Raw genomic sequence first — 15,034 nt, 5'->3', positions numbered from 1 at the left:
TAAATAGTTCCTGAACCATAAACATACTGCACCAACCCTGACTAGGCAAAACACTAAGTCATACCCATTCGCTTTCTTTCCATATTTTCACCTTGGAGGGAAACAAAGCCAATCTCTTCCCTCAGTTCTCCCCATAGGACCTCCAGGAATCAGGTGTTTCAAGCTCAACAGAGACAGTGAGAAAGCATGGGATTTTAGGGGTTGTTGTAAGGAACTTCATGGGGCAACCACGGTACGAAATCCAAATCTATCCCACCAACCACTGTAGCAAGCATTTAAAAACTTCTATATGAGTGAGCTAAAATTCATAAATCCATATAGCATTAGTCTTAAGGTGAAGTTCCAATGGCTCTGAGATTTCAGCATAAATACTGCAAACAGCCCTATTATTAACAGGTGCTTGTTCACCTATCAGTGGTCATCTATCAGTGTAAATCCATGTTATATGTATAGTACAACTAGATAGTTATAAAAAAAGTTACAAAAATTAAGAGATAGAAAAGTCCTAAAATATAATGCTGATATGTAATTGTCATAGAATCAGGCTATATAATAGAAATGGGTCAATAAATATTAATATAAATAAGGTAATAGATAGTAATAAATAAATATAGTATCATGACAATAAAATGGAAAGAGTAGCCTGGAAACAGCACACAAACTGTTTCCAAAATCAAGCAGAACTGATCTAAAGCTTGGAGGCAATGGAGTAGAAGACAGGTTAATCTGATCATGCAGCAATCCTTATGACCCCTTTATGTTGATAGGATCATACCTCTTAAAAGGAATTAAAACTTATGAAGGAAAAAATATGCTAAATTGTGCTGAGATGAAAATGCTTGTTAAATTATATCTTACTGAAAACAGCTCTGCTGTGAAGGCTGCCCATGAGACATCACTTGCCATCACTGCATCACTACCCACTTCTGAAGGTAAGATGCTGATTTTGAATAACCTGTTTCTGCAGGAATCTATTGATTTGCCTAGTGTGTTTCCTCACTGCTTCAGTAGTCTTCTCTCTTCTTCAGCATTTAGCAGACCACCACAAGGTTTTCCATTTGCTTCAACTAAAAATAATGCTAATGAAATATCAACCAGCTTCCATTCATGACTGGTCTAAGTTTGCCAGACTGAAATGAGTAGGTGCTATTTAATTTTCGTATCACAATTCATACACAGACCTGGATGTTTCAATAAAATTTAAATGAAGATGCCTATAATTTAACATTTTGAAAGAAGTCCAACAATCCAGAATTTCTGATACAGATTGTGAACACAAGATGGTGTATAGTGTGTATAAACACTGAAATAAGGTTAGAAAGCTCAATCAACTTTCATGCTTTGAATCATCTGGAATTCAAATAACATTTTTACAAGAACAGCAAATAGACCAAATAAAAGGGAAAATAGATTTAATGAAAATAGTTAAGCAAATACTTGTCTTTGATTACCATGTATTACTGTTAACAATGTTCACGTCAAGCTTTTAGCTCATTACAGTTGTGTCTTCCTTTGGACACAACTCATCACATTGCCTCAGCATAATTTAATTCTTTTGGGCTTAATAAGCTTAATGCTTTATATAGCAGAGCTAAACCTAACAACTATACGCAGTCCTGTACATGCGAAGAGTAATTCGTCGTCGTATAAACCATCATGTGCAAATACCCCAATTTAGAAAAAGCTATAAACTACTTAAAGCAAGATTTCAAAGGTGTCAGCACATGGCATGACACAAAACTATTTGTGCAAGAGAACTTTCCAGGCACTAAAAATCATTTACAAAGCATGGATACATTTTTTTTCCTTTTGCAACACTCCACAGCGTAGCACAGTATGTACTGCACTCTACACACACTAAATGCTCAAATGCAGTTTCAGAAATATTTTAATTAAAATAAGTTATCAGTGACTTGAAAATAAAAACCCTCAAACAGTTCCTTACTCTCTTCCCACCTGTAAAAATTTCTCAGTAATAATGCTTTCTGGGAGGGAGATGGGGGAAAGAAGACAGCTCATAGATACTTCTTATAATAATGTTGAAGGCTGTGTCTGTAGCTGGTATGCAGTATATAAAAAGACAAAGTATCAGTAGGTCTGTTTATCCTTTTTTTAAACCCAAGGTGACTTCTGAGTATATCGACAAATCTCCTGTGAAAAAGCAGCCAGCCTTTTATTCAAAAGACAGAAAGATCTTGTATGTATAAATATATTCTTAAAACCTTGTTTAACCATAAGGTTCAATATTTGCATGGACATCCTATGGTTAAATTAGCCATTTATTTTGGAGCGTAGCTACTATTATTAAGATACATTCACAATATCTTTTGAATCTGGATTTCTTTTCCTAAAAGGTTTTCTTAAATTTCCTTAAAATGTGAGTCCCATCTTCTCTCCTACTATAAAAGATCAGTTCTAGTAGGACTATTTCATATATCAATAACAAAATTTGCTGCCTATGCGAGGTAGCCATAGTACTTTGAATTATTAGAACTGAAGGTATATTTTGCATTCCAGTGCACTTTCTGCAGTATTTGCTTTCTTTTTTCTTTTTTTTTTTTTTAAAGACTGCATTCTTTGTCTTATACAATAGAAAATACCAGGGTTGTGAACAGATCTGAACATTGTAGGATTTTGTGTCATGATGTAATTGTATAGTTTTGTGTGTGTGTGTGAATTATTCTGCAGAAAAGTGAAACTCATTTGTGTGGTTTTCATGGTTATGCAACTTGCTGAACTGACATTTGAAAAATACATTTGACTCCTATTTTGGGGAAAACTTGTGGAGCCTCACAGTTCACAAGTGAATAAGCCTATGCAGACCTTTTGAGTTGACTGGGCTGTGTGACCAGGTTCAACCACTTCCCATCTCCAAACAAGACACCAGTTGTCTCTCCTTTTACTGCCTTTATAGCAACTGGACACTAAATCTAGCAAACAGGGGAAATATTGAGCCTAAAGCTTGTTCCAGACAGAGCAGCGGAGAGATGGATCCCTCTTTGCGTTAGGCAGTTGGGAAAATACAGTCCTAAGGCCAATGTGAGGGTGTGAGGGCAATGTCTTGGGTAAGGGTGTCAGCCCTTTTGAGGATTAAAGCACAAGAAGAAAAGGCTTCCACCATGCTGGGGAGTTACCTCTTCTTCAAAGGGAAAATTTTGCCTGTCCCACTTTAGTATCCATCATAATACTTTTGTATTTCATCTAAAGAGACTGTAATGTCAAACAAATGCTGCTAATTGTTGCAAGACTTCAGGTCTCTTAGCTGCTTTACTTAGCAAGGGAGAATGGAAAAAAAAAAAAAAGAAGGTGACTATAAATAGTCATTCCTTCATTCAACTGGATACATTTGCTCATTTTATTATTTTTACCAAAACAAGGGAAACCAAGCAAAGATTAAAAAAAAAAAAAAAAAAAGAGGAAGAATAGTGAGGTAGAGTGTTTCCTGGACTTTGTCAGACTTCTTTTTTCTCAGAATGTCTTTGTCTTTTTTCACACAGAATCCACACAGAAACACACTGGCAGTGCTGACAAGTCCACTCAATTCAGGTTTACTTCTCTTTTTCCTTTAACATAATAAAAATGGTAACAACAATAACAAAGATGTTCCAGTCCACTAGTTTCACAAGAGATTCATCAAATATCTGTGGCTAGTGTGTACAAAATAAAAAGTGAGCTTTTTACACTGTATACACTTTTAAATTATAGTCATAGTCTTTTCCTAACTTTGAAAAGATTTCTACTATAGCTTAAGTAGTTCAAGAAGGCCTTTTTTTTTTGGTGCAGCAATATGAAACAGCTATTTAGAAAGAAGGGAAAAGAGAGAAGACTGAGATCCAAACCTGCTATTCAAACGCTCTTAGGATCTCTGCACATTCAAGTCCAGATATGAAAATCCCTGTATGTCTACTGACCCTAACCTAAACACTCACAGCAAAGAGGCTGATATGCAAACCAAAAACTGATGGCTAAGGCCTATCTGTATTTAATGATTTTTATTATAGTTTTGAGAATCTAAAACATTAACCATTTTGTTTTGCAGGAGACCCTTCTAAAGCTCTGAATGAGGACAGCACCTCTGCTCAGGAATACTGATCATATGCACATTTACCTTTGGGAAAAAAGAAAAATAATAAAAAAGCCCCAACACTGACATTTGGACCTATGCTTTCCCAAATGGGGATGGATTTCAGAAGACTCTCGGAAGTTTCTCCAGCAGATGCAATGTCTCTTAGTGTGTCATTTAACTTGTCTGTCATGCCAGGGAATGTGTAAAACAGGCAACATTATTTCTTTAACCACCAGGCAAGAGCATTCTATCTTTTGATAAGAAACAATACAAAGAGGAAGCTGAATTCTCTTTCTCCTCATCTCTGTCCAAAACAATTGGATGCAGTTGATCTTGCAGGGCTGGCAGTGAGAAGACTGGACAGCTGTAACCATCCCATTAGCATTGAGGAAGGCAGGCCCTAAAGCAGAATAGCCAGCATATAAACTAAATTAACTTTATTTGATCATAGTAGTTCGAAACAGGAAGGGCTGATTATAGATTAGAGAATCCAACCCTATGCTAATGTATGGTATAGTCACCAGACAGAGGTTGTAGCAGTTAAAAAATGAGATATCAGAGATACTCTAAAATATATTTAATACAGGAAGAGTATCTCCTGTAAAATGAATTGAAATGCAGAAAGGAAAATGAACAACTGTTGTTTCGGCATCCTGTACCTTGATGCGTATTTTAGGGATTATTCAATGATTTACCCAACACAGGTGTGTATGTCAATCACCTATGGGGCTTCTGTGTGTGCTTTTCACTACGTAAATATTGTCAAATATGATATTCTGACCTTTATTTTGTGCTTCTGTGTTGTTCCTGTGACTGGAACAGTGGGAGGAACAACAGACTTCCCAGCGTCTGGCTGTAATCTTCACTTCTCCAGAAAAAGCAGCTCCCTGCAAATCAGAAGTATTCACTCCGCTCAGGTGCTTTCCCACAAAATCCTTCAGATGGGAGGCTTAATGTAAACCCTTAAAGGGATCAGATTGTGCTCCCGGGGAGTAGTTTCTTTTATGTTCTCTTCTTTCTCTGAGAAAAGGATGACCAAAACACCTGCTGTAGGGTATGAAGTGCTTACTTAGAAAAAGAGGCTTTTGATAGGCCTAAAGAAGAATGAGGGAGAAGACAAATCCTAGAAAATGTATAAGCAGTATTAACATGCTGCTTGAATGTAGTTTTGTAAACTACCAAAGATACTTCTGTCATATCTGCCATTATTACATACAAAAATATAATAAAATTTAGCTTACTGCAAAGCAAGAAAGTAAAAATTCTAGGATTTACAATAGTATGAGAAAACTTAAATCTTCCTTCTTATGTAATTCTTGGGAGGTCAGACTAAACATAGAGTGCTGTGGAATAAGATAGCATGTGATCATGTAATTGAATGCAGTATTGTAATTGGTATATACAAATGCAGCATAACACTACTGGTATCTTTTCCTGCACTATAAAGCCTGTCTTCTAGACTCAGTAGTGTGTAGCATTTTACACTAAGCAGTCCTATCTTCATATATTTCAGTTCTATAACTCATAAAACTTCGGATAGCCCTCAAACTGTCAGCTGTAAAACACCTCAGCTACGGAGCAACTTTGCAATTGTGATGTAGCTTTATGCATGTTTTCGTCTTCTGAAAAAAATGCCAAGAGGCCTAATAGGATAGGCAAGAAAAACTAATTCCCAGGGAATATACCTACAACATCATATATGTTTAAATAATGTCTGGGAAAAAATGCTAAAAGAACGTTATTTAGGATGTAAAAGCAGCTGTTGAAATGTAGCTCTCGTAGATTATGAAAGTGACACTTAGGCTCTGCAGCAAGTTCTGGGTTCCACAATTACCTACTGCTACTGAGGTCTGGTTGCTCACCTTTAGAAGTTCTGGGAAAAATACATGAGAAAGAGAATATATATTAAGACTTCTTCAAAAGTTTTGTGACAGTAGTCACTGACGTCTGGGACTATTTCCAGTAACAACTACCCTGAGGAAACAGCACAATCAGCAGCTATGAAGTCCAAAAATTAGAAATTAGTTTGGCACAGAAATCAGTAATTTTGAGGAAAGGAGCCAACTGAGGAGCACTTTATGCATCTGGCATCTGGTGAATAGCTGCTCTGTATGGCACAGAATGATATTGTGGGCAAAAATTTGAAACAAACTGGAAACAAGTGGCTTAAAACCAAGCCTTCTGGGGACTGAGAAAGATTCTGTGTTGGTAACAATATGGAACAGCTAAACCATGAGTCTTCTGGGAAAAGGGTGAACCACAGAAGAGGCATTGCTAGGAATATGACTGAACAGAAGTAGGTGTGATTTTCCAAAGCCTTAGTGTGCAGATAAGCTAAAAACACATCTCTCTTAGTAAAGACAACAACTGAGTTTATTAATACATTATTAATTACATGACAAGTAGGGAAAAAAGTTATTTCTACTTTGCTAGAAGTATGAATGTTAATCTGTCAGTTCTTAAAATGAGCCATTTTCACTGCGAGTGAGAAACATGGAACTGGGATCTACAATGTTAAAGGGACTCTGAATAATGATTTAATACAGGGCTTTGTCTAGTGTTAGATGAAAGAAGGCTGTGAATAAACTAATGTTCTTTAAGCCCTAATGGGATTAAGGCAGCAACATGATGCAATTTGATTAATTCCAATAAGAAGTTCAACACATTTGGTTTTCACTGGTGTAAAAGAATCACTCTTTTCTAAGTGTTTTTTATTTTGATGGGTTATCCAACATAACATGATTTGGATCAGCTTAAAGGCAGTTGTGTTTGATTATTTTTCTCTCTTTGTTTATTATGTTCCTACTGTTATTTTAAATAAAAGGATCTCTGCAATGCTGAGGACAACAGATTCAAAAGCTGTAATTAACAAACACTGGACATGGGCGACTCTAAATGTATACAAATACGAAAGAAGTCTTGAGCCAGATCTGAGCATGATGAGTAAATTATTCAAAGAACCATTACTTAAGTATCATCAGCAATGCCAGACTGCAAGGAACAAATTGTAAATTGAAAACATGACCTTATATTTTCCCTAATTGCAGGCACTGAAAATTTACAGAGCCTGACCTGCTTTTAATTGTAGGCTCCTAAATCTGTTAGAGAACCTTTGACCTGGGGCACCAGTCTAGGTCCACGATTCCCTTTTGTGAATCCTGTGGCCACATTGGGTTTGGGTTTCTTCCTCTGCCGCACTGTACAGGGTGATGCACATGTAACTATGGCCTACCAAATGAGTCTGCAAGGCTCCTTTGGCCTTTAACAAGAGCAAGTTCTCTACCCTCTTGCCTTCCAGTTCTTTCTTCAGCTTAGCCTTTGACTTTAGCGTTAGCCTTTTAACCAAATGATCACTCAGGTTTTCTTTGTCCGGTTAGCTTCTCATGGAAAGGCCTAGTACAGTCATCAGGAGGCACTGAATATTAGCACACTAACATTTTCCTGCATGTTCGTACAAAAAAGGTGTTAATATTCATCTCAGAAGTCCACCTATCTGACAAAAAGAGAAGGTGGTATTTCTATTTTGTCAGACTACAAGTCGGTGGCTTCACATATACAAGAAGAAATCAAAACAAAAGGCAAGTGTGGGGAGACAGTCTTCAGCCATTCTTCAAAGCCACAACTTCTGTACAAGTTGAAGGGCCTCCAAGATACCTTTGAAATGTAAACATTTACTAGTGTCAAAGAAATAATTAATTCTGCCTTGGGACATTGCAGTGTAAGAGCCAGGTCAAAGGATTGAGAAAGCAGAGCTTTTTGCTACTTTCAAGCTGTCAGATTAAGCTTCCACCAAAAGCCACTGTGGCCCTCGGTGAAAGTTAAGAGGCTCTTTACGCTTCCCAGAGAGAAGGAACGACCCTTAGCTGATGTTTGTGAGGTGTTTCCTGCAGCCAGAATCCTTCATAGTCCAGAAACCCGGTTTATCTCCCGCAGCACCCAGGCAAGCTCCCTCTGCTGGGAACATCATCGGCTTCGCGGGGGAGAAGTTCAGACCTCGCTTTGTAAGCCAGAAGGCTACCTCAGTATTGAAGGCATGCTTCCCTTGTCTCTTGACAGAGCCAGGGATCAGGAATAGTTCCCATTACTCCCAGTTTAGGCAGACTTGGCAAGAAAGAGCAGCACTTGTCTCTAAAATGTCTTTCTTTAAAGCTATGTTTGAAAAACACATGTGCTGCCAGTGTTCGGGGCAGGGTGATTATTATTGTTAATTTTAAAATTATACTTGAGTGGATGTATAGTGAGCAGAAAACACTAGTCTTTTAAGGCAGATTTGCATTCAGTGCTGCCATGTTGACACTGAGGTCTGCTATACTGCAGCAAAGCATTTCTGTTTTGGTGTTGGCATTTCAATTTGGCATTCTTGGTAGGCTCTAAAAAGTCCCTAAAAGGGTAGCTGACACCCCCACACACCTCTCCCTTTCATACAACCCCCGCCATGGCACAGTGTGCATTTGCCTGGATATATTTCAGACCAAAGCAGCCTAGTAATGCTTTAAGGCTTACTCTTCTGATCTGTTCATCCATCTAATTTAGACAGGGGTTGTACCCTTACCATTTTTGGCAGAGTTGAATTCTCAGGCATATCAGCTCAGAAGTGAAAATTTCTGCCATTTCTTGACCCTTATACCACAGAGAAGTTAAATCACTTGATAGACAAGACATTACTATATCTTTTATTCAGATAAAATGATGGAAATCCAACCATGACTGAAAAATCATGTTTTTGTTCTAATACCAAGTTCTCACTGATATAGTGAAATAGAGAAATATAGATCTGAAACTACACCTGTTGCTTCTGAAGCTGACAAAATCTTCAGAGCAATTTCTCCTCCCACTATATCTTTCTGTACTCCTGTGGCTTTTTAAATCCATAGGCTCACACACCCACACAGAGCAACTAAATGAATCATTTTCCTCCATGACTTCCCCCGTGTCTACCAAAAAAAAAAAAAGCCTCTTTTAAAATTGAATAAGCAGACTGTTAGCAGTCATGTGTATAAAAGTGAGAGACAGTCAAGGAAACATGACTTCTCAAAATGTCACCAATACCATAAGTTCCACAAAGGGCTTTGAATGAGGTCACAGTTACATATAGAGGCAGCATATGTTCTGCTGATCAGACTGTCAGTTCCCTATCCAAGGGAGGCTCCCTCTTAAGAGCATCTGATCACTTCCACGCAAGAGCAATCCCATTGAGGTAACAGGCATATATGATTGTAAAGTTTAGCTCAGCTTATTAAAATGTCAGAGAACAGGGGAACACCCACTTCACTCCATGACTGCTTTCTTCAAGCATCTCAAACCAAAAGCGTTCTTTTAGTGCTGGCTATTATCAAGAAAACATATATGATACTCCTACAAACTGTGCAAAAGTGAACTCCATTTCAAACTGTAAAAAAGAAAGAAATCCAAAGACAAATAGTTAGAGAAAATCATGGCACACCACCACTAGGGAAAGTTGTAACCAATGATGAAAGAATCTTTCTAAGGGTCATAGCTGAATACATCAGTCTTTGAATAGCACTCTGCTTACCAAACATAATACATATTTCTGCTTTTCAGTAGTAGGAAGCAGCCAAATTAAAAAAATCAGTCTAGGATGAGAGAAGACATCTGTTCCATTAAATATTTAGCTGTGGGAATACATTTTCACATGTTTTAAAGGACTATCCAGGATATATGACCACATATTTTATTCCCCGTATTCTCTAAAATCTAGACTGCAGTTTGCAGTTTAATTTTAATCATTAAGAAATGAAGATGAGCTTTCCTAGGGAGAAGTGAGCGTACTATGTGTTATCCCTATGTGTAACATTGATTTTAAGAACTTATTTAAATATGAGTAAAGGGGTATTTTCAGCCCCTCTATTTTTGTCTCCTTTCTTGTGTAACTTCTGCCTGTGTTGCAAAACATTAACATGATATTGGGGAAAACTTTCTTTTCAATTGTATTTTATATGGTATATGGAGAAGGGAGCATGTGCATCTGGGTTTTTTTGGAGGGGATTGTGAAGAGGATCCGTGAAATTTCTGTTAAATGTGTGAGGCTGAAGAAACAGGAAAAAGAAAGCTAAGTATGAAATTATGTACATTGACTGGATGAGTACGTACTTATCTAGAGTGAAGTCTATTGCAAACATTGTGGCATTATCCCTCTGTTCTTGACAATTGCAGTGGAGTTGCTTGGGATACCTAACAAAGTAGATGAAAAGTTTGCCTTAGTGACGCCTGAGGAATACTTACACACAGGGAAATTTGTAACTGTGCTAGGAGCTGGCACACTATTTTCTTCTGAGAATTCACTCAGGCTAGAACACGTGAAGAATTTGAAGGGGGCCACTTAAATACAAGGATGGATTTCACAGACATCTGCCTTTGTATTGTTTAAACTTAGAAAATGGGTAGACACAGCAGAAGAGTTGATTTATAAAGTACTGACTGTTTACTGACTGGGAATACCACAATCTCCTGTAAATAGCTCATCTTGTTATTGTCTTTGTTCAAAGCTGCAAAGAGGTATTTTACCCTTAGAGATGGTTGGGAAATGGTTAAGCATCTGCCAGCTGGTTTTCTAATGAAGAATTTGTGGCAGGAAGATAATTGTCTTTAAATACAAATTTTCACTTTTCCCCTGTCTTTCTTTTCACTTTCACTATGCAAGAAGCACATTTCTTTTTCGTTATATGCCCTTTGATTAAATAAGTAAGCTAAATAGCCTAACAGCAATTTAACAGCTTGAATAACTACAGCCAATAAAGGTATATAATACCAGAAAACTCTGACAGATTTTTGTAGACTGTAACCACTTCAGAGAAGCAAATCTCTCCCTTCCCTCATCACCAGTCTGCATACCTGGTGCTTTCCCTAATGCAGTTAAACATATAATCAAAACCACAACACTCAGGTTTCATTGGAACAAATTACAATCTTAAAGCAATTCATTATGCTTTCTACTCTCCCCTGTGATAGCCAAGCAATCCATTTATATCTGTGCCATTAAAATAAAGTATCAATAATTTAGAGGAAGCAATGTACATCCCCAAAGACTGTATGTGTATGTAGAAGAAGAAATCTATTGGTAAGAAGTATTATAGTCACACTGGCATTCTGTAATGAGTTTCCAGTTTTCCCTTTGCCAGAGTAACAATCCTCTTCAGCACAAGTGCAATCACGATTTCTAGCAGAATGAGTGCACTCCAGCAGTACCCCTTGACCATGGTGAAAGCTGGAGGCTCATCTTTCTCTGTAAAACAGGTGTTCCACGCAAAGTGGCAGTACAAGCTCCTACATGATGCTTGCACTTTTTGTGGGTGAACGGATAGCTCATTCTTCCCTGTTCATCCACATTTGCCTACTGACATGACAGCTAAAAAAAACCATTGGAGGGGTAGTTTTATCTGTAGGTCTGTCAGTGGTCTACTGCAGTGTTCATCCACTGAAAACAGGAGTGAAATATAACCTGTTAGAGCAATGTGATAGCAATTTTTAGGCAAAATTTTTCTGCCAACTCAAAATTAGTACTGAAGTAGAGAATAAAAACATTTTGGAGGTATTTCAGAATAGTACAGTCTGGCAAAGCCCTTAACTGAGAAAGTAATAGAAGCTGTTTGAGCAGCTGATGATATCAAATACTGTGACACAAATAAAAAAGGCACAAGTTTTGTCTTTTTAAAATTCTTCCTCACGACTGCTAAAAAATGCTAGATAACAGTGTATTAATGATTTCATTACCTATGTTCGCACTCGATACAAACATTTTGAAGTTGCTGAAGATATGCAAATATACAGTGATCCAATTAAGGCAGCCTGAATTTAAAAATCCTCATAAGTTGCCTGTCCATCACAATATATTAGGGTTTTTTAGGGACATGGTTTAGTGGTGGACGTGGCAGTGTCAGGTTTATGGTTGGACTCAATGATCTTAAAGGCCTTTTCCAACCTAAATGATTCTCTGATTCTATGAAAATTCTCACACTAAAACTTTGTGGAATTCCAGTTCCCTTCCACCTTACAAGACACAATGACAACGTTGTCTCGGCCAAGAGGGATTCTAGGAAGCCTGTCTGTATCCACCACTCTGTAGTGTGAACAGTAATACCATTTCTCCAGAAAGATGGTGTTGAACTGTGATACTAATTCTACTGGTTGCAAAGGAAACAATTCATTTTTATGTATGTACAGAGCAAGGAAGAGCTGTTTCTGTCTTTCTCCAGGTGGCATGGGTGCGCTTCTAGGCAATCTGCAAATGGTGCAGGCCTGGGCTGCTTTGGGATTGGAAATACAAGGTGGGGCTCCAGTTTGGTGAGAAAGAGGTTGCATTTCTTATCTAAGACAATTGCCTGAGCATCAAGTATTGAAGAGGGTAAGGTGGCTACTTGGTAGACATCATGGAGCATGTAACAGAAAGGTTGGGGATCTTCTACTCCTTCTGGGAGTTGTCCTCAGTTGAGAAAGGGGGTAGAGAAGTATAGGGATGCACAAGTGTGTATTTCTGGTCTAGATATATGAACTCTGTTTGGAAGCTTGGGAGATGCCACCAGCAATAGGTACCTCCTGTCAATGAGTACTCATGTTGTAACATGTTAAACAGCTCCCATTACAGCCCAATAAACTGCAACTGAGTAAGAAAAACTCTGTGCTCTTAGCACTTAAAGCTGGATTTCCAGTTGAACAAGTGTTTCTTGGTATTGTAAGGAGCCTTTGCTCTATGTAATAGAAATTATTATATTTTATGGAATAATAATTTTGATTATATAATTTTAACTGATAGAAATAGTCTGTCCTGCAACAGAAGTAATGTATACATCTACAACCTGGAAATTATGCAAATCATGCATGTGCAAATATTACGTGAAACCTTTCTTTCTAAATAGAAAAAAAGTTTGATCATACAATTAGTGGGTGATGTGCCAACTCAACTGCAACTGTGTGAATAGTGTTGTCACATGTCTTGTGATGAGTCTATTCTTACTGGAGGAGGTTGTAAAGAATATATATTTCATCCACACATCACAAACTATCTACATTTCAGCAGATGTTTTCTCACAGCAGAAATTATGGAAACAAAAGCCAGTCTTTTTAACCACAAGATATGAATCACACTGCAGTAGCATGGAAACCAAGGTTTTAATATGATGCACATTCAGAAATAACAAGTAAAGAACAAAGATAGCAGTCTATCATGATAACTATAATTCTTAAGAATTTCTACAGGAAATCTTGCTTGCTCTATGAACAAGTTAAACTTTACCGTTTACTTATGAATGAGACTCATTAAATTCTTCTGTCTCTGAGTAAAAGGGTTTTGAACCATTAATTATCCTTTTTTTCAGGTAGCTCTAGTTTATCTTTAGCCTTCTATTTTAAATTATGTCTCACTGAATTTTATGGAAGTGAGATGCTACTTGCACTTAAATTTTAAAATTGAATACTTTGGAATTTACAAGATCTAAAAATAAAGGTAATTTCTACTTCTTGAATCCTTCAATCTCTTTTTGCCATACCTTTTTCTAGATTCTTGTACTTTTCTTCTTGTAGCGCTACAGTTTCACCATTCCAGGGCTGAGGAGTCACAGCCAGCTTCTATTCTGACTGTCTGGTGTCTGTGGATTAAAAAATAATAATTTAAAAATCTGAGTTCTGGGCATCTTTGCTTTTAAATAAGGTTTGGTACATCCAAGCTGCTAATTCTGCAGACAGATGTAACCTTGCAGGGAGGTCTTTAACACAGGCCAGCTGCACCTGCTCTGCAATACAACACAGTTAGTGAAGGCGGCACCAGCATCAGCGCAGCATGGTGTGCTGCAGAGATGGTGTGCTGCAGAGATGCTGTATCGGCCAGTGCTGTGCTGTGACGTGTTGCTTTCCCAGTGTGCCTAGAGATGGCTCCAGTACAGTGCTGTGCTGGGGGTACTGCACCTTCTCCAGTATTTCTCCCCTTCTTTTGTACTTGCATTGTGTTCAACACTTCCCTTTCTTCCCCTTTGCTGATAAGGTCATCCTGCTGTCCTTCTCCAACACACGGTACTTTTTCTCAGTACTTGTAGTAGTTACTCAATATTAGCATTTTCTAATTTCATCATACAGTCTGTGTTGTAACTGTGGCATAGATGGGTGATGAGAGAGAGGAGAGAGACGTAACATGCAAGGGAGAAGGTGCACACCCAGTAGTTACACAAGTTTGCCGTGCCTTGCCTTCATGAAGGAGTTATAAACCTGACCCACTTGTGGGTTATCATTTTACCTCCCACGGACAGCTAAAGTCTATCACGTCTGAACGTCCTACAGACATTGGTTTAAGGTTAGAAAAGACAGATCAGCATGTTGCAGAAAGTAAATGTATAGAAGTAAAAAAATCCAAGCCTTGACAGACACATATTTTTTGTTAGCAATCAGCAGAGATGCATGCAAATAAAATTCATCCATCCTATCAGAATTATTAGAAAAAGCTCTGTTCTGGATCTATAGTTTGGTCTCATCACAAGTTTTGGGATTTTGGCCTGAGGAATAGAGGGTGGTTTGGCAGAACAAAGAATATGTTTACCCTCCTTTCCCCAGCTCTTGTTAAGTAAATCTGAATTATCCTGCATTTAACGATTAGGAATGACGTAGTAAGCATGTATGTATTTAACAAAATCCTAATCAAAATTAAAAACATGAAGTTAATACTTATATCCTTTCTTGTTCTTACATACTGCAGGGCAGAAAACAAGCAAATAAATAAAATTGAATGCAACCGACCTCTGCCTTCAGCTAAAGTTGGGATTATTAATGCATGCAGACAGGTCAAATACTGTTGTGGTTTCACATCAGTTTCTTCTGGTTTACTTCCATATTTTTGAGAGCTTCCCTTAGGTAAGGAACACATCTGTTTATGTCTGAAAACAACAGATATGCTCAAGCTGGAATGTGGAGGAGGTTTCTCTTCACAAAACAAGCACAGCACTCTCCTGGCAGGCTTGCCAGAGG

The sequence above is a fragment of the Gavia stellata genome, chromosome 6, assembly GCF_030936135.1.
Source record: "Gavia stellata isolate bGavSte3 chromosome 6, bGavSte3.hap2, whole genome shotgun sequence".
NCBI classification, from domain to species: domain Eukaryota; kingdom Metazoa; phylum Chordata; class Aves; order Gaviiformes; family Gaviidae; genus Gavia; species Gavia stellata.
The sequence above is the reverse complement of the archived record's forward strand: the minus strand, read 5'-3'. Positions refer to the sequence as shown.